Here is a 19239-nt window from a genome sequence, read left to right as displayed (position 1 = left end):
GTGTGAATAATAAAGTAAAATATATGAGTTTAGAGAGTAGGGGTTGATGCATCTCATCCATCATGGAATTACCCTCTGACACAGGTTATAATACTTCCAAAAATCAAGTATCATTAATTATTTATTAGATATATTATCGAAATTATTCAAGCTATGATTATGTTTCTAAATGGTGACGTAGTGTGAATCAATTTGACACAAATCAGGGAAACATCAAATGTCAAATGTCAAATGTCAAATGACAAAAGGTATAAACACAGAGCGACAAAAAACTTCATTCTGCAATGTTGAAGAGAATAATTCATTAATAAAACAGCTGGTTTGACAGCTGGTTTTGGGTACCGTAAATCCTTGGTAAAGCGCTGCTTATTTCAAATAATTCAGAAAGTCATTGACCATGATCTTGGCTTTATTCGCGGCATGCGTTTGTATTTTTCATTAATAGTTTGGAAATTTTGTTTTGAGTTTTGATATTTCTCTTTTCGATGTCTCACAATTTTTAAGCGGACACAGTTTGATCAAATTAAAGGCAGTCATCAAGCTATATCCGAAGGCTGGAGGTAATAAAACAACACGTGACATACATACGTCACAAGGGGATTTATTTTTGCACACGACACAGGTGTAACAGCTACCAATACGCATTTGATGAAGTTCGGCGTGACGAGCGAACGCTTTAATCACTGAGCTACCCGACCGCCCCATCTCCTTTGAAATCTCTCTCAATCAGTATTTATTTGATTTGATTTAAAAATTGTGGTTAAAATCGTGTTCCATTGTCTATTGCTGATCACCAATCGGCGCCAATTATCTGTTGGCTCCGTTGTTAAGTTTCCACCTTTGTAATCTTATTACTTTTGTTGTTCTTACAGGTACATATATATGCTCTCTGCATCCTACCATTCATGCACCGAAGCATATACTCCGAAACATTGTGTTCCTCATAGTAAGGGGGCACGGGTGGCCCAGTCGTCTAAGGCACCGCGATTCGCTATGCAGAGTTGCGTCCCTTGGGCACCCCAGAAACCTATGATTGTGAGTTCGAATCCTGGTTCGCTCCAATTATGTTTCTAGGTTTGTCAGCACCATACCCGTGCTCGTGGTAAACGTCTGAGACCTGCATCACTTCGAGCTTTCCCCCCACATTAAGCTGACACGCCGTGATATAACTGTGTAATAGTGCAAATCGTTTCAATACTTTTATTTAACATTTCATTTATCTAAATACTTAACTGGTTCAATATGTTTCCAAGTCCACCGAAATTCTATGCCCTTTGTCTGTTTAATATATTCAGCAAACATTCGGCGTTCCCCTCTTATCATAAGCCCCTCCGGGCAGGACCTTTAATCTCCAGCGCTATCTATAAATTTTAATTGAACACCTCCTAACGTCGCCGGATCTTACGTATATACATACACGTGGGACAATGACCTTGCCACACGTTATGTAATACCTCGCTCTACAAAACCCGACTGACATGGTCAGTCAGGGAGACAGCCTAGAGAACAGCCAGAAGGTAAGTGACAGAACGGTTCTCCCACCCGGGAAGATTGGCCACTCGGTCCCAGTGTGCGTTCTGTCACGTTATTATCAACATGTACCTTTTCGACTCATTTCAACCATCAACAATAAATATGGCTGCTGTCGTCTAAACTTCACCCCTGTGTTTTGTCTTCCGTCATCACCCTGAGCTACCATCCGAGGGCCGAAACTAACGCCCTTGGACAACTGTAATATTGTTAAAAGCGGCGTTATACCCAACTCACTCACTCCTCATAAAAGTTGACATCCTTAAATTCTCTTCCTCATGTGTCATTTCTAAATGCCTTTCAAAGACTTGATCCTGTTAAAATTATGCTTGAGTTGAGGTCATTCGTGTCATCGCTGTATCATTGAACCGACTGAATGTGATGGCATATATTGACAGCCCTTGCGTAGGAATACATTTTGTGGCGTGACTTTAATCATGTGACTGTTAAAATAATTAACATAACTCAACGCAGAGTAACATCTAACAAGTAGTTCGTCGATCAAGTGAGTGAGTGAGTATGGTTTTACGCCGCTTTTAGCAATATTCCATCAATATCACGGCGGGGGACACAAGAAATGGGCTTCAAACATTGTGCCCATGTCGGGAATCGAACCCAGGTCTTAGGCGTGACGAGCGAACGCTTAAACCACTAGGCTACCCGACCGCCCCTCGTCGATCAAGGCGAGGGGAGAGAACCGGCCTACAACCACCAGTTCAAACATTAGATGAATATCCTGAGAAATGGTAGACACAGTTTTCGGACACTCAGACACAGTATACTGACTCCGAACCGATAGACTTTGTTTTATCTCCTTAATTCCCAGCGCCAGAAGGGTTACAGCGAGTACCATATGTTATCGAATCTTGGTATGACGTGGCCAGGAATCGAACCACCGACCTTCGCTCTCCGGGCAGATGCGGTATCCACTAGACCCCGGAGGCGATCCAGAAAATCTCGCGGTCAGCGTGTTCTGGTTGATAACATGGCGTCAGCACCGTGTAGTGAAGATACTCCACGGATAAAGAATTATGTCAGTGTTGTTTGTGGCCGATATACAATGCACACGTGATGTGTGGACGTTCGTCTGGTACATGTATATGTTTCTACGTCAGGAGACATTAAAAACAACAAGCCATGTCACATTTTTTTCTGCTGTCTAGTACCTTGAAGTATGCACCATGTTCCTGAGTCATCGCAACGACGACACGTGGAATACATGCATACATTATCACTCTCATTGAGATACACCCCTGTTGACGTGAGGTCACGGTGTAAGTAAGTGTTATAGACAAGGGCTTAGTATCCCAAGCATGTCAGAGAAGGAGAACGGTCTCCTTTGAGACATAACGCCATCCTTGCTCTCCGGCTCGTATTTTAATATGAGAATGATAAACAATTTCAGACAGATGTCACAAAGGTTAAGACAAATATTTTGTTATAGTGACGCGGTCCAATAAATTGGAATGTCTATGACGCAATTCCATCTTGCGTCCCAGTTACACATGTCAAGGTTTTTACCGTAATTCCTCTTAAATAAACCTTGTAAGGAGACTGAGGTAGAGACATACACTTCTGCCTTGAAGTTCAGTCCCCCTGGACGCCTGCATTAAGAGAATTTGTCAGTTGTGTTGAACTTACAATAATTGTATTCTATGGTGACATATAAAAAGTCTCATGTAAAGCATGTTTTTTTGGTTTGTTGTTTAACGCCGCACTCAGAAATATTCAAGCTAAATGACGACGGTCTATAAATAATCGAGTCTGGACCACACAATCCAGTGATGGATATCATAAGCATCGATACCCGCAATTTGGATACGATGACATGCATCAACCAAGTCAGCGAGCCTGACCACCCGATCCCGTTAGTCGCCTTTTACGACAAGCATAGTCGCCTTTTTACGGCAAGCATGGGTTGCTGAAGACCTATTCTACCCCGGATCTTCACGGGTCTGTAAAGCATGTAGTAAGTAAGATGGTAAATAATAATATTCAAATCGCATTAAAGTACAATGATACATCTGTAATCCTGAAGCTTTTGTTCCACATGCCCAGAATAGACAGGAGGAAAATTTAACAAATAAGAGAAGGACTTTGCCAATACATACATGCACAGGCATCAGAGACATCACAAGAATAACACCCGTGAAGATCCGGGGAAGAACAGGTCTTCAGCAACCCATGCTTGCCGGAAAAGGTGACTATGCTTGTCGTAAGAGGCGACTAATGGGATCGTAAGAGGTGACTAACGGGATCGGGTGGTCAGGCTCGCTGACAATTGCGTAGTTAGATGCTCATGATATTAATCACTGAATTGTCTGGTCCAGACTCGATTATTTACAGACCGCCGTCATATAGCTTGAATATTCAATATATGGATACGTACGCGGTTCAAAGTAAATGTTAATTTATACTGCCTGACACAGTCTGACAAGTCTTCATCTGGTCGAAACAGAAATTACGCTTTTGTTTCATGGATCCAAATTACATATTATGAAACAAGTACTTATGTAACAACTTTATGTCATCATTATCCCACACCCTATCACCTATGGTTGTCGTCATCGGTGTATCACCCAATATATACAACTTGCCGATAACTTGCCAATCAATCAGTGGTTCACATTTGGCGTTTTCTCTTCTCTCATCAACGGTTGGATTATTAATTTAGATGTGGTCATTGATGTGTAAGATGTCTTACTGCAGTTGGGTAAAATGGAACTGATTAGAGGTGTAGTGCAATATCCAGGGATGCTAAACCCACAGATTACGGATTAAACATCATAACTGTGTGTCAGGTTTCTTAATGCTTAATATTTTTTCTGGAGAATTTGTTTCTTCTACAAACGTTAAAGGACACTTCAACATTAAAATATATATACATAATGCCCTGCGTATGAAGATGGACTTTGACTATCACATATTTCTACACAATATGTCATTTATATTTATGCATTAAAAAAATATGGTTGTGGTGATTTCTTTTGGTGGCAGACATGTATTTTGGTGGTAAAATGCACATTTATGTGTTAAATTTAAGTTAATCAAATAAATGATTTAAGTCAATTTCGCTTCATTTCGTTGTTTCTTTGTTCATCTTGCTTCACGCCACACTGAGCAATATTCCAGCTACATGTATATGAAGGCGATCTATCTGGACTGAGCAATCGAGTGATTTATATCATGAGCACCAACGCAGGCAATTGGAATTCGATGACATGCAATCAAAAAAGTCCCCGCTATTCCAGCTATATGACGGCGGTCTGTAAATAATCGAGTATTGACCAGACAATCCAGAGATATCATGAGCATCGATCCCCGCAATTGAAATACGAAATACATGCATCAACCAAGTCCGTGAGCCTGACCACCCGATCCCGTTAGTCGCCTCTTACGACAAGCATTGTCGCCTTTCACGGCAAGAATGGGTTGCTGAAGACCTTATCATTCCGGATCTTTACGGGGCGGACAGTATGTTGTGGCGTTCTCGCAGACCCACCTTCAACTCTGTCATGCTGCCTTACGATGACTTTCGCATGACGTTTGTTAGGAGGCCTTCAGGCACGTCCCCACCTATCCAGAAAGTCCAGAGTGAAGCTGGACACATCTAAAAATATTACACGAGATTTCATGGTCCCCTACTTTTTTTGGGAGGGCAGGACTATACTTAGATGCAATGGAAATAGAGCAAAGTTTGTTTCTTAAACAATTGTTCCATATTTATCCGTCTTCACGTGTTAGTAAGGTTTGGTGTCGTTGGTAGAAATACATGGGTTTCTGCTATTAAGAATATGTTATATTCTCATGGCTTAGGACGTGTGGGAATTTCAAGGTGCTGGTGATCCTGAATATTTCATAAGTGAGTTTATATTGAGGGTCATGCACAAACATGGTATTCGGAAGTGTCTGGATACTCGAAATTAGAACTGTATTCATTATTTAAGACATCATTATCACTTGAACCGTATCTTTTAAATGTATTATCATAAGAAAAGCGACGTGTGCTTACCCTTTTCAGTGAGTGAGTGAGTTGGGTTTAACGCCGCTTTTAACATTATTCCAGTTATATCGCGGCGTGTCAGCTTAATGTGGGAGGAAAGCCCGAAGTGATGCAGGTCTCAGACGTTTACCACTTCGGTGAAACCTACGAGCACCCATGGTGCTGACAAACCTAGAAACATAATTGGGGCGAACCGGTATTCGAACCCACAATCATAAGTTTCTGGCGTGCCCAAGGGACGCAACTCTGCACAGCGAATTGCGGCGCCTTAGACGACTGGGCCACTCGTGAACCCCCACCCTTTGAAGTATTTAAGAATAGGCAATTATGCATAACACAGGAAGGAGGGATGGCATCGATGAGACACTCCAAATGTGTCCATTATGCAAGTTAAGGACAGTTGAAAATGAAACTCATTTCATTCTTGTATGCCCAATTTATGAAGATAATCGCTCAAAATATTTCCCATATTTAGACTTTACTGCTGGTAATATTCGTAAAGACATACTAGTTAGAATGTTAAACTCTTCTGATGTAAACTGTCTTGAGACCTTAGCCAATTAAGATGCAATTTGTCTTCGGTCTTCTTACCTGTAAATTTTATTTCATTTTCATGCACTTGATGTGAAACTAAATAATATTTTATTATTGTATATTATCTGTACGCTTGGTGCCTTATTACCCAATAAACTGATTGATTGACTCAAAAAACAGCCAGACAGGGAATAAAATGTGTACGTCTATGTTAGCGTGACTGATGTATAACTTCTTTCAGTGGCATTTAGAAGTTGGTGTGATGAAGAAAGACAAGTTCTATGGATGAACAACTTCTTTATTACTGCTTGCTGACTCTGTGTCCATTTGACATTCACTGGCTTCTAATTCACTGGCTTCCAATCATCCCAATCAGCTTCCGTGGTTGTTTACCCTGTCCCATTAGTCATTCACTGGCTTCCAATCATCTTAATCAGCTCTCTTTGTCCATCAATCAATCTACTGTAGAAACATTGATGTTAATATTAAGTATATATACCTATATTGTTCAGCACTATCCATCACATGCTTGATAAAGGTGTTAGGATCTACACCGAAACGTCGCACTGATTGTAATAAAGAAGTTGTTCATCCATAGAACTTGTCTTTCTTCGTGACACTGATGTATTTTTGCCATCGGACCAAGGACAATTACCATGTATTGATGTTTCAGTGTTTCAGTCGTGTCACCTGGTGGATTATGCAGTTTTATAGCCAGTCAATAACCACATCAAGCGATATTACTAAACCTTAACAAATGTAAAATGGTTGATTTATTGCCTGAAAAATGTACCCGAATACCTCAAGATAACATTTTAACCTTGACCATTAGACGTGTGGAAGGCCCTGATCGTGCTTAGTACCGTTATCTACCCCATGGCTTACCGTCCGTGTATATAAAGGCACAGCGCCCTGGAATCTGTAGAACACTCAGAGACGTGTTTCTGACGCATAGGTCACACTAGTTTATTTATAAGTCGGAGAGTAATGGACGCCTGAAAGGCAAACATTTTTTAGGCCACCCTTACCATTATTCCAGTCATGCCCTAAAGAACACGTGGTCGTTTACCCATTGTTCGTTTTGAGGGAGTCAAACCTTTATCTTCCTCTTGATGAGTTAACACTTTAACCACTTGGCTAACCCACCGCCCCTCAGTAGCAACATCCATAGCCATTGAGAGTCGTGGGTGGTCTGGTGTTTAATCGTTGGCCTCTATTCCTCATGTGACAACCATTCGTGACAAACTCGTGTTATTCCGAGACGAGCAGAATAGCGACTCGTGCCCCTCTCGTGGCCATCTTTGCGACTGGGTTCCGTCCAAGCGCAAACGGGCATAGCTAAAGGAATTGTCAACTCGTTGGTAATGGTTCACGTATATTTCCTCCATATACCATATATATAATTATATATTCCAGATGCTATTCGGGGTAAACACATCGGGACTTACATTATTATACAGTATGGTTGAACACCTATAAATGCATTATGGATATATTTTTATATGCAAGACATATGTAAAATCAAACATTGTTCTTAAGGGATTCTTTGACTGAAGTAATTGAAGTCATACGCGCATTCTGATTGGTTTATCGTATTTCGCACATAACATTTATCGATAGGGGGACGAGTCTTCTTGCAGGTTACGGAAAGGGGCGAGTGGTGACGAATGTGTGACAACATGAGTGAAGATATTGTATGGTGTCACAGTCGCGATAAGGAAAGGAAATTAGTTTAAGCGGCATAAAATCCAACTCACTCAACGAGAGCATTTGATTTGCGTTTATATGTACTGTGTCGAGAAACTTGAAAATTCGTTGTATATATTCAGTAAATTTAATTATTGGTAAAGAACACTGGGAACAGTTACGGTCAACTTATCAGAGCTATTAGTAGACATTCTTGAGCAGAATCGGCCCCCAATACCCCGGTCCTTTCTTGTGGTAAGAGACCACTGATTGTGTGTCATCATCGACGTCAGAAAACGGTGCCCATGTCATCAACCACTGGTTTGCCTTGTCCGAACTCGAGTATGTACCGGCCACCGTATTACGGATGAAATATTACTGACTGACACGTGGAATAACATTCATCGAGTCAGAATGGCGGATGTGATTTGTGCCCATTGATATCAGTGAGCTGTCGTGAATTAACCGCTGTCACTGGCTATTTGTTATCAACATCGCAGCAAAAGATATTGAAAAAAATCATGACAAAATCAAGCGTGCAAATGGTAGTACATATCTGGACAAAAAACGCAGCTCCGCCAAATAATGATGCAAACACCATATTGTGCAAGAGGAATAAAGTCAGCAAGGTATAAATATACTACCCCTGGTAAACAAATAGCCATTTGGTTTGAGAAACCCCAGGGACTATGTAGCTAACGGAATGAAAAGCAATATGATGAAGTTGGGGCCTGTTTGTAGGCGGATCCAGGGAGATAAGGGTGAGGGGGGGGGGGGGGGGACACACCCTTTGGAAAACCACATGCATTATGTTGTTGGTAGTATTTTAGTATTTTATGCTGGATCCGCCATTCTGTTTAATTAAAGATCTACATCCAATACTAAAACAAGTCATTGTTGTTTATCAAACTGTGTCCTTCGTATCAGAGTAATCCATCTTACCCGACCTCCTTCCTGGTCGTAGGTATATTTGATCAAATAACGCTAGGGTACACTCTGACTGGAGTTATCTTGTCCATATCTACAGCTACGTCGAGTATGGCACACCAAACCGGTCAAAATACCGCGACTGGTTCACAATACTTAGACGGTAGCGGGTCAAGGCATGTTCCCACTCCTCAACAATCCTTTGACCCACAAACGTGTATTTGCGGCCGTTATCCTCTTGGAATTCAAATGGCGATTAATCCTACGCGCAAAGGGTACCACGACTGGTCTTCAAACCATTGATCATTGTGTGGTGTCAATGTTAGTTAATTGGTTTGTTTAACGCCGCACTGGGCAATTTTCAAAGCTATATGACGGCGGTCTGTAAATACTCGAATCTGGACCAGACAATCCAGTGATTGACATCATGAAACTCGATCAACGCAATGTCTGTATGCATCTACCAAGTCAGCGAGCCTGACCACCCGATCCCGATAGTCGCCTCTTACGACAAACACAGGTTGCTGAAGACCAATTCTAACCCGGAACCATAGCGGGACGTGTGGTGCCAGTGACGCAAATGGTTCTCACATTACCTTCATTGGCTTATGGGGGTCCCACAAGGATGTACACGTACATTTTAATATTACCGACATATTTGCCAGTTTTGGTTAATTTGATCATATACTCTTCAAAAGAAGAAACGCAATACGGATATTTTTGGCCATAAAAGCAAAATTAGAGGACCAAGAGTTGCAAAATGAAGAGGTTTAATGTGTTGTAGTGCCAGTGACAAAAGTTACCGGATCAAAAAGCAAAGACATGCAAACCATTAGTAGGGAAACACACCAAGTGTATTAACAAAAGGGCCATGGAGCTGCACGTACTGTACGTGCAGCAGCACTGTGAACGGTATTAAAGTGCTCTGTTCTGACATATGTACTGGGTGCTTGGAAAGAGATTATGGTATCACTATAGACGAGCTTGTATATGGCTAATCCTTAATGAGTCTAAATGGAAGTATTATCTGAATGTTATTCTAGTATAGGTGATGACAGATTTGCTTAAATAAAATAGTTCAAGGCAATCTATAACACTATGTAGATACATCTTTTGTCTTATTGGATATTATGTCTGGGAGATGGGATCTTGTTACCTTAGGCTAGTTTTTATCTAAAAGCTTTGAATCTATAAAACTATGTATACATAACGTTTGTCTTGTTGAATAGTATGTCTGGGAGATGGGTTCATGTTACCTTAGCTAGGCTAGCATCTCTCTAAAAAGCTATAACTGAAACTACTAATATTTCGTATTTGCATTTTCCCTGGATCCTAATATGTATAACTTGCTGTTCTATAATCATATGAAAGTTTGTATAAATGTTACACCATGAATAACTTATAAAACCACTTGCTGTGGATCTAATTATTATTTGAAAACTTAGTATAAATGTATATTTCTTTTATAATATCAACACCTCAAATGTGCACAAATTAAGTCAATTGCTGTTTAAAAAATTGTGATATGATTATAAATGTAAATGTTCTCATTATAATAACACAAAACAACAGGCTTGTTAAAATTGAAAAGAACATTTATGTCAAAATTACAATTAAAACTTTCATATTTTCTGTTGCAGGGAGATTTATGACACTGCCATGTCAGATCCACATTCTCAACCAGAAGGAGCCAACATGTATTCCAAGGAGCCAGATGTCACAGGGTCCCTCACTTCACCAACCGTGGAAACTCTGTTGAAGCAAAAAATAAAGCTTGAAATTGAATGCCTCACCTTGAAAAAGGAAAACCTTAAATTGAAAATCATGAAACTGAATTAGCTAAAGGTATCATACATGTTGTTTGGGGATTACAGAATTATATAAATATTTGAATATTAAATGTCTAAATACATACTAAGCCCAATGTAATGATACAACAGATTCTAGTAGAAAGACTATTGTGGAACATTTTTTAGAAATAGAACATTGCATTTAGAATATTGCATATTCAAGAGGGTGAGGGATAATTAAGATGAAAAAACAAAAGATACTTTGCAAAGAATGTACTGCTGATACAAATTTGATTTATTATGAGGAAATGTTGAAAATTAAAATCAAATAATTTTACATGGAAAGTTGGTATTGGCAAAGTGCTCCCTGTATCTGAGTGCAGTTACTGGTGGAGCAGTCACTGCTTGAGCTCCATTCTGCCCATCAAGCCTGCCAAGTCCATCATGCCCATCAGTGGGTGGAACTGGGATATTTCTGTCCTTGCATATGTTGTGTAGGACAGCACATTCTATTATCCCCTAAAATATGAAATCATTAATGATAAATTAACATCATAACACTTAACATTTAGGCTTTTACCTGGCTTCAATTGAACATACAAATATTACTGTAAATAACGAATAAGATCATACAACCCCATCATTTCCTGACCATCTCCACATGCACCTTAACAATTCTATACTTCCCTTATCTGCTCCTAGTCATTACCAATCTACAACTGCCCTGTTATTGCCTTAAAGATATAACTGTATATAAATATTCATTATATTCAATTGATTTAGATACAAGTCAATCTGAACAAGTTCATGTCCATGTACAAACTTTAACAGATGACGAGCCACTGCATTGTACTTTCATATTCTCAATGGCATTTGTTAACATAAATTCAAACAACCATGTTTGAAATAATTATGTAACTCAATAAAATCTTGTTGCTTTTTTCAATCGTTGCTTTCCTCTCTAGGAATTGTTATTTTATATGTTTATTGTCATTTAGCTTTGTTACATTTTTGTTCTGTTGAACTTATTTTTGTGGCAAATAAAAAGTGCACACAAATTAACATTTGTTGATCATGATTTTTACCTTACAAGCCTTCTCAGGTTTTAACCTGATTTCCCCATGGAGAACAGGAAATCTGCGTTTGAGTTGACTGATGGTCCTTTCCACTATGCTCCTGGTTCTTTTGTGTGACCTGAAAATAACATAACATATCAGAGTGTAACCTGTAACATTAATCTTCAACAGGGTTTAATAAATATATATACTAGCCACATAAAGAAACTGTGCACGGAGAAAATATAGATATAAGGGCACACCGTCCATATATGAAATATAGGTTTGAACACAGCACTTATTGGAGACATTCAAACGCTCATGCACGTGCCATGCGATATGACGTCATTGATGGGGGCCTATGGACGTGCAATGTGTTACTGCACGTGCATCCTGTGCAGCTGTACACAGCATGTGCAACTCAAAATTCGCTGTCACTTTGGAAAGCATGATCTATGGTCATTCAAAAATTCAAAACTTCTCAGGCGCAGACACAAGCATATCACAAGCAAATCAGGCCAAGATTGACAGCTGCACAGCGTCATGAAGCCATTGGAATGATCCGAGCGGGAATGAGGCAACAACATTGGCAACACATTTCCAATGCCATCGTAACACGATATCGGCATTGGTGAGGCGTTATCAGAACACAAATGACGTTGCCGACCACCCACGTTCAGGACGTTCCCGAGTAATGACGCCAAGACAGGACAGATGGATTCGAGTTACACATCTCCGACACAGGTTCCAAACGGCAGTAACGACGTCCCAGACAATTCCTGGACTGCGCCGTATCAATCCCAACACTGTCAGGAATCGTTTACGTCAGTAGGGGATTCGACCACGACGCCCTGCCATACGTCCCATCCTGACACACCGTCATCGAGTCAACCGTCTAAGATGGTGTCGAAATCATGTTCACCAACCTCGAATATGGTGGAGAAATGTTGTCTTTACAGATGAATCGAGGTTCAACATTTCCCACAGTGACGGGCGCCAACGTGTCTACCGGCGTTTGGGAGAACGTTATGCACGCAACTGTATTGTGGAGAGGAATCGTTTTGGAAGTGGCTCTGTGATGATTTGGGGTGGGATAACAGCACGGCACCGAATCCCTTTGGTGGTTGTTCAGGGCAATCTCACCGGTGTTGGCTATAGAGATCAGATTCTGAGGCCTGTGGTCATTCCTTTCCTGCAACGTCATGGCCCGGGATTGACACTTCAACAGGACAACGCTCGTCCTCACACGGCTAGGGTCGCAATGGATTTCCGTCACCATAACAATGTCATGTTACTGCAATGGCCTGCAATTTCTCCAGATCTCTCCCCAATAGAACATGTGTGGGATAAAATGGAGCGCCGTCTGCGTCGTGTACCACATCCTCCAGATAACGTCCGTGACTTGGCACAGGATTTGAGGAAGATATGGCAGGCCATTCCCCAGGCCTTCCATGCCCATTTGGTGGACTCCATGCGTCGCCGATGCACTGCTGTGATTCACGCACAGGGTGGTCACACCCGTTATTGACTTTGTAACTTTGTCGTTTGACCCCCAACTACATTTTGATCTTCTGACGTCATCGTAACAGATGTTGTTCAGGTCCCGTTGACATTTTCTTATGGTCCGATCATTCAGCTGCTACAGCGTCTGCATCATTTTGTTCTTGCTGTGTTGTATTTCAATCCAGAATATATTTTCTCCGTGCACAGTTTCTTTATGTGGCTAGTGTATTTATCTTTTTATTGATAAATGTCACTTGTTTAAGAAATAATTTTGATCATGTGAAAACAATAATTTACACTTGAGATTATTTAGGAAATTCAAACTGGTAATGTTTAAAAACAATAGTCCTAATTACCACAAATATTAAGCATGTTTACCAAAACAGCACATGATTACTTGTACATTAAGAACAACTAACATAGACTTAATAATAGATGTTAAAATAAAAACTGATGGTTATGGTGTGAATAATATTTCGTATTTTATTAAGAATGTTTTTGTAATTGCTTCGATTATCCAGACCAAAAATTGCGTTTGTGCTCTATGAAAGAAAGATGGGCAAATATGTAATCGCGACTATCAGCCTGATCTACAATATCTACAGCAACACCACCGACAGCTACAGCAACAAATTCACTCAGAACGACAACAAGGAGAAGAGAATGCCTGTGTAATAGACAGACTAGAGGGTAAACTAGATGAATGTCATGATGAGCTAGACTATCTACATGGTAGACTACATCAGGTCAGTGACCAGAATTATGACCTGAAGGAACAGTTACTTACAGTTCAGTGTAAAAATCTGGAAAATAATCTTATTTTCACCGGGATTGATGAGACAGAGGAGGAGGATGTAGAAGTGAAAGCACAAAATGTGATAGAAAACAATTTGAAAATAGCAAAGTCCATTGAATTGGAAAAAAGTACACAGGTTGGGAAAGAAGAGGAGTGATCAAACTAAACCTAGACCTATTCTAGTTGCCTTCACATCCAAGAGGGACAGGGACATTGTTAAAAGTCAAGGTGACAAACTTAAGGGCTCATCAGTTGGGATAAATGAACATTTCCCTTATGAAATACCACAAAGGAGAAAACAGCTGTGGCACAGATATAAAGAAGCTAAGAGTAATGGCCACAAAACTTCATTTGTCAGATATAGACTGTACATTGATGGGAAGAGAATCTACCCTGACTCAACCCCTGACATAGACCCTAATGTGGACTTCCCTGCCCTGCACTCTGACAGAGAGAGAGGTATTGCAATTTTAGCTAAGAAATTCTTGAATGAATATATCAAATGTATACACACTAATACTGAGTGTGTCCTGTTGAAAAAAGTTTCCAAAGATTTACTTCAAACAGATAATTGGAGCAGTATATATTCCGCCAGAAAATTCCCCATATTTCAATATCTCCTTAATTGTTGACATTGATAGTGATTTAAATAAATATGCAAATGACTGTGAAATTGTACTTCTGGGAGACTTCAATGCAAGAACAAGAACTATATTAGATTTTATTAAAATGTCACAGACGGTTTGTGATTACATTGGAATTCCTGATGATGTTTTTGATGAAACTGGTGTACTATCTTTGTTTTCTTCACTTGGAATAGACATCAATAGACACTCATCAGATGTGGTAGAGCAAACAACCATGGCTACAGATTGATTGATATTTGTAGAAATAATAATCTGTTTATCATAAATGGTCGTTTTGGTGATGACAAACACATTGATAAAGAAACATGTAAAGGTTGTAGCTTAGTTGATTATAGTATTTGTTCATTGAATTTACTGAAAAGAATATGTGATTTTAGTGTCTTAGATTTTGACCCTATTCTGTCTGATGCTCATTGTGCTTTGACATTGAGTATCAACATGTGTGACATCAACATGGACAGATGTCAATCAAGGACAGAAGCTGACAGCAGCACAGACTCCATGTGTACCTACCGACGCTGGAACAAACGACATGCTTCTCAATTTCATGATGTAATTGATTCTCGCCAGGGTGAAATCGATTACATTGTTTCGGACATTGATAACTGTTCAACCGGGGACCAAGAAGCTCTAAACAATCAAGTTAACAATATTAACAATGTATTTATTGAAAGTGCCAAATCTGTGTTTGGCTTTAAACAACCTACCAGTGCTATGTTTGATCATGAAAGGCGACAGAAAAAGCCTTGGTTTGGTCGTGATTGTAAGATCAGTAGAGGTAAATATCATCAGGCAAAATCAATATTTAAAAAAACATAAAAGTGTCCAAAACAAAAGAAGGCTCATCAATGCAAGCAAGGCTTACAAAAACACTTTGGCAAAATATCATAACCTTCATAGATCTGCCATACAGGACAAATTATTTAAATTACGTAAAGAGGACTCTAAATCATTTTGGAAACTGTTGCGGAATGATAATAAAGATAAAGATTTACCACCACTCGAGGAATTTTTTACATATTTTCAGAAATTAAATGATGCACCTGATGAAGAGTCTGATGATCTCACTGATCAACTTGATATGTTTATCCAGAGCAGTGGCTCAGTGGTATAATTCGTCCTGTTTATAAAAGTAAAGGTGACAAATATGATCCAGAAAATTATAGACCAATCAGTCTTTTAAGTTGTTTTGGTAAACTCTTTACAAGCATTATTAGTAATAGAATCCAAAATTTTATAGAAGATCAAAATATTTTATCTGAAGCGCAGACTGGTTTCCGTAAAAACAACATTCTACAACTGATCACATATTCACCCTTAAATGCCTTGTAGATTTATTTAAGTCAAGAAAAAAGAAAATATTTTGTTGTTTTATTGATTTTAAAAAGGCTTTCGATAATGTAAGAAAGACTGCCTTGTGGAGTAAACTGTTCAGCCAAGGTATGGATGGCAAATGTTTCAGAATTTTGAAATCCATGTATAGTGGTATAAAATCGTGTGTAAAGGTACATAGCATTGAATCAGATTTTTTCCCTTGCCTTGTAGGAGTTAGACAAGGAGAAGACTTATCACCTGTTCTATTTTCTTTGTTTCTAAATGACTTAGAAACATTTTTAATGTCCAAAGACTGTCCAGGTCTATTAATTAACTCAGAAATAACACATTTCATGCTAGATTTATCTATTAAATTGTTTGCTCTTTTATATGCCGATGACACTGTCCTTCTTGCTTCCTCAAAAACGAATCTCAAAAAAGCTATCAAGCATTTTGAATCATATGCAAAATTCTGGAAATTAACTATTAATATTGATAAAACTAAAGTTCTAATATTTGTTGGTAATAAAAATGATATGAGTAAAGATATTTATCTTCATCGTGTTCCTTTAGAATATGTCACTGAATAGAAATATCTTGGTGTTATATTTGATAAAAAGTGTTCTTTTAAAGCATCCATTGCTAATCTATGTCAACAGGCTACAAAATCCATGTATTTCGTACTACGTAAAGGCCGAAACCTTAATTTATCAATTCAATGCCAATCATATCCTTTTGACACAAGGTAAAACCAATCTTATCATATGGTTGTGAACTATGGGGTTTTGTTAATCTAAAACAAATTGAAAATGTACATATTTGTTTCATGAGAAAATTATTACCTGTTAAAAAGAGTACCCCTCTATACATGCTTTACGGTGAACTAGGTAGAGTTCCGTTATCTGTTGATGTTAAAACCCGTATGTTAACCTTTTGGTCGAAATTACTTACAGATAAATCCAGCAAAATATCTTCAATCATTTACTCTACTGTATATAACATCCATAATACAGGTGTTTACAACTATGACTAGATTTCATGTATTCAAAATGTTCTAAACAATATTGGTTTAAGTTATGTATGGTTGTCACAGTCTCCTGTTTCATCTTCCTGGCTCAAAGCAACAGCTCACTCTATTTTAACTGATCATGCTAAACAAACCTGGAGCTCTGAGGTGGAAAAATAAAAAATGTGTAGTCTATGCTCTCTTGAAACCACAATTTGAATTAGAATATTATCTGACGTCGCTACCCCTAAATAAAGCTATCCCTCTACTTTTATTTCATACTTCATGCCACCACTTACCAATTGAAAAAGGAAGATGAAATGGGATACCTATTTGTGAAAGAAAATGTAAACTGTGTTTTATTGATGATATTGGAGACGAATTTCACTATACTTTTAAATGTCCATATTTTACTAAAGAAAGAATTTTGTATATCCCACCTACATATTCTAAAAGACCTAATATGATTAAATTTCAAAGACTTTTCATTTGTAAAGAGATATCTGTATTAAAAAACCTTAGTAAATTCTGTAAATATGTAATGCAAATTGTAAAATCTTCCGGCTAACCACATATCCGCTATTATAATGTGTATTTTGCTGTCATTTTGTACCTCATATGCCGAGGATCTCGGCCTGAGCGTAATAAAGTTCTGTTCTGTTCTGTTCTGTTCTGAGGTAAATACAAGGGACATCACTCTAAGTGTTGATTACGACCGCCAAAGTAACACGAAACTTTACATACCTGTTGTAGTTTGTTTGTGATCCCGGCAATGGTCTTAGGAAAGGGGTCAGTAGCCAGTTCTTGCAGGGATAACCACTGTCACCGAGAAGGTGACATCCGATGGGGACAACATTGCGCTCGAATAGCTGGTAGAGCACGCTGTTTGTCAATATGCGTGAATCGTGTGTCGATCCCGGCCACCGAGCAACAACGTCAATGACTCTGTCGTCGCTGTCAAAAGCGATCTGCGTATTTATACTGTGATAATGATGTCGGTCTACGTATTAATTTTCGTTTACTGTTGGTGCCTGGATTTGTACGTGGGTTCCATCGATCACCCCGACAACTCCGGGAAAGTTCGCAATGTGATAAAAGTTGGTTTGGGAACGCCTAATGTCCCCGAGTTGCAGGGGGAAGCGGACAAACTGTTTCACAATCCTGTCAGATGACAAACTGGTGATGCACTGACTTACAACTCTGGAAATGGTGGGCTGGGTGACACCTTGATCATCTGCATTACACAACTGAAACTTTCCCGTTGCAAAGTACCTTAATGTGATCAGCGTCTTTTGTATCTCGTCAAGTGCGTGGTTACGGTTGGTTGCAGGCTCCATAACAGCTGCTATTAAATTAGCTACGTACCTAATACCATTTCCATCTAAACGGTATCGCGGTATCAACTCCTCATCGCTGTATTCAACAAGACTTTGTCTTCTTTGATGAAACGAACGACGACCTAGCTGTACGGCAGCCATTTTGTTTACTGACTTAAGTCTTGTAGTTAAGCCTACCCCTACCCAGTCTTAAGATTTAAGTCAGAAATTGGTAAAACTTAAGCCTAAGTCGCTTCATGAATGTGACTTAAGTCAAATCTTAAAACTTAAGTCAGAAAAGGTGAAATTAACTTAGTTTTTTTCAAGACTTAAGTGTTTTTTTTCAGACTTAAGTTCTTTTATGAATACCGCCCCAGAGTTTTTGATTGCCTTCAGTTGCATCTGCGTCAATCGAACAGTGACAGTTCAACAACATGCCAAGATTAACAGAAGTGAAAAGAAACAACGTCATAGGCCGCTTGCAGGCAGAGGATTCCTGATCAGCTGTAGCCAGGGTTTTCCAATGTAGCGCCCAGCACCACCACAAGGCTATGAGATCGGTTTCAACAGCATGGGCCAACATGTGATCGGCCAAGGTCGGGACAACCTCGAGCAACCATCCCCCGCCCAAGATCGCTACATCCGACTGCGCCACCTACGTGAAAGGACGACCACAGCCAACTCATCCGCATCCCAAATACCCGGACTGCGCTGAATGTCTGACCAGACGTACGGAATTTTTTAAGAGCAGCAGGTCTTCGAGCAAGACGTCCTGTTCGACGCGTCATATTGAATCGACAACATCGTCAACAACGACTGCATTGGTGTCGCCAACACAGGCTATGGACTCAACAGCGATGGAGAGATGTCTGGTTCAGCGACGAATCAGGATTTCTCCTCCGTTGAGAGGATGGAAGAGCACGGGTCTCCAGACGTCGGGGAGAACGTTACGGTGGAAACTGCGTACAGGAAGTGGACAGGTATTGTGGGGGTAGCGTTATGATGTGGCCGACTATCTCTCATCATGGCAGGACAGGTTTGGTCCATATCCAGGGCAATCTTACGGCTCAACCATACATCAACGAAATCCTCCTAACACACGTCCTCCCAACGGCAAAGGGTTATTTCAATC

General features: G+C 39.6%; 1 pseudogene; it reads right to left on the bottom strand.

Moving 5' to 3' along the window:
- Positions 1-10794: 10794 nt before the first annotated feature.
- On the bottom strand, positions 10795-18269 carry LOC139470346 (putative nuclease HARBI1; annotated as a pseudogene).
- Positions 18270-19239: the final 970 nt, after the last annotated feature.

Source organism: Haliotis cracherodii, unplaced genomic scaffold (assembly GCF_022045235.1).
Source record: "Haliotis cracherodii isolate W230 unplaced genomic scaffold, xgHalCrac1.p SCAF_20, whole genome shotgun sequence".
Classification (NCBI taxonomy): domain Eukaryota; kingdom Metazoa; phylum Mollusca; class Gastropoda; order Lepetellida; family Haliotidae; genus Haliotis; species Haliotis cracherodii.
This window is presented reverse-complemented; position numbering and strand designations above follow the sequence as displayed.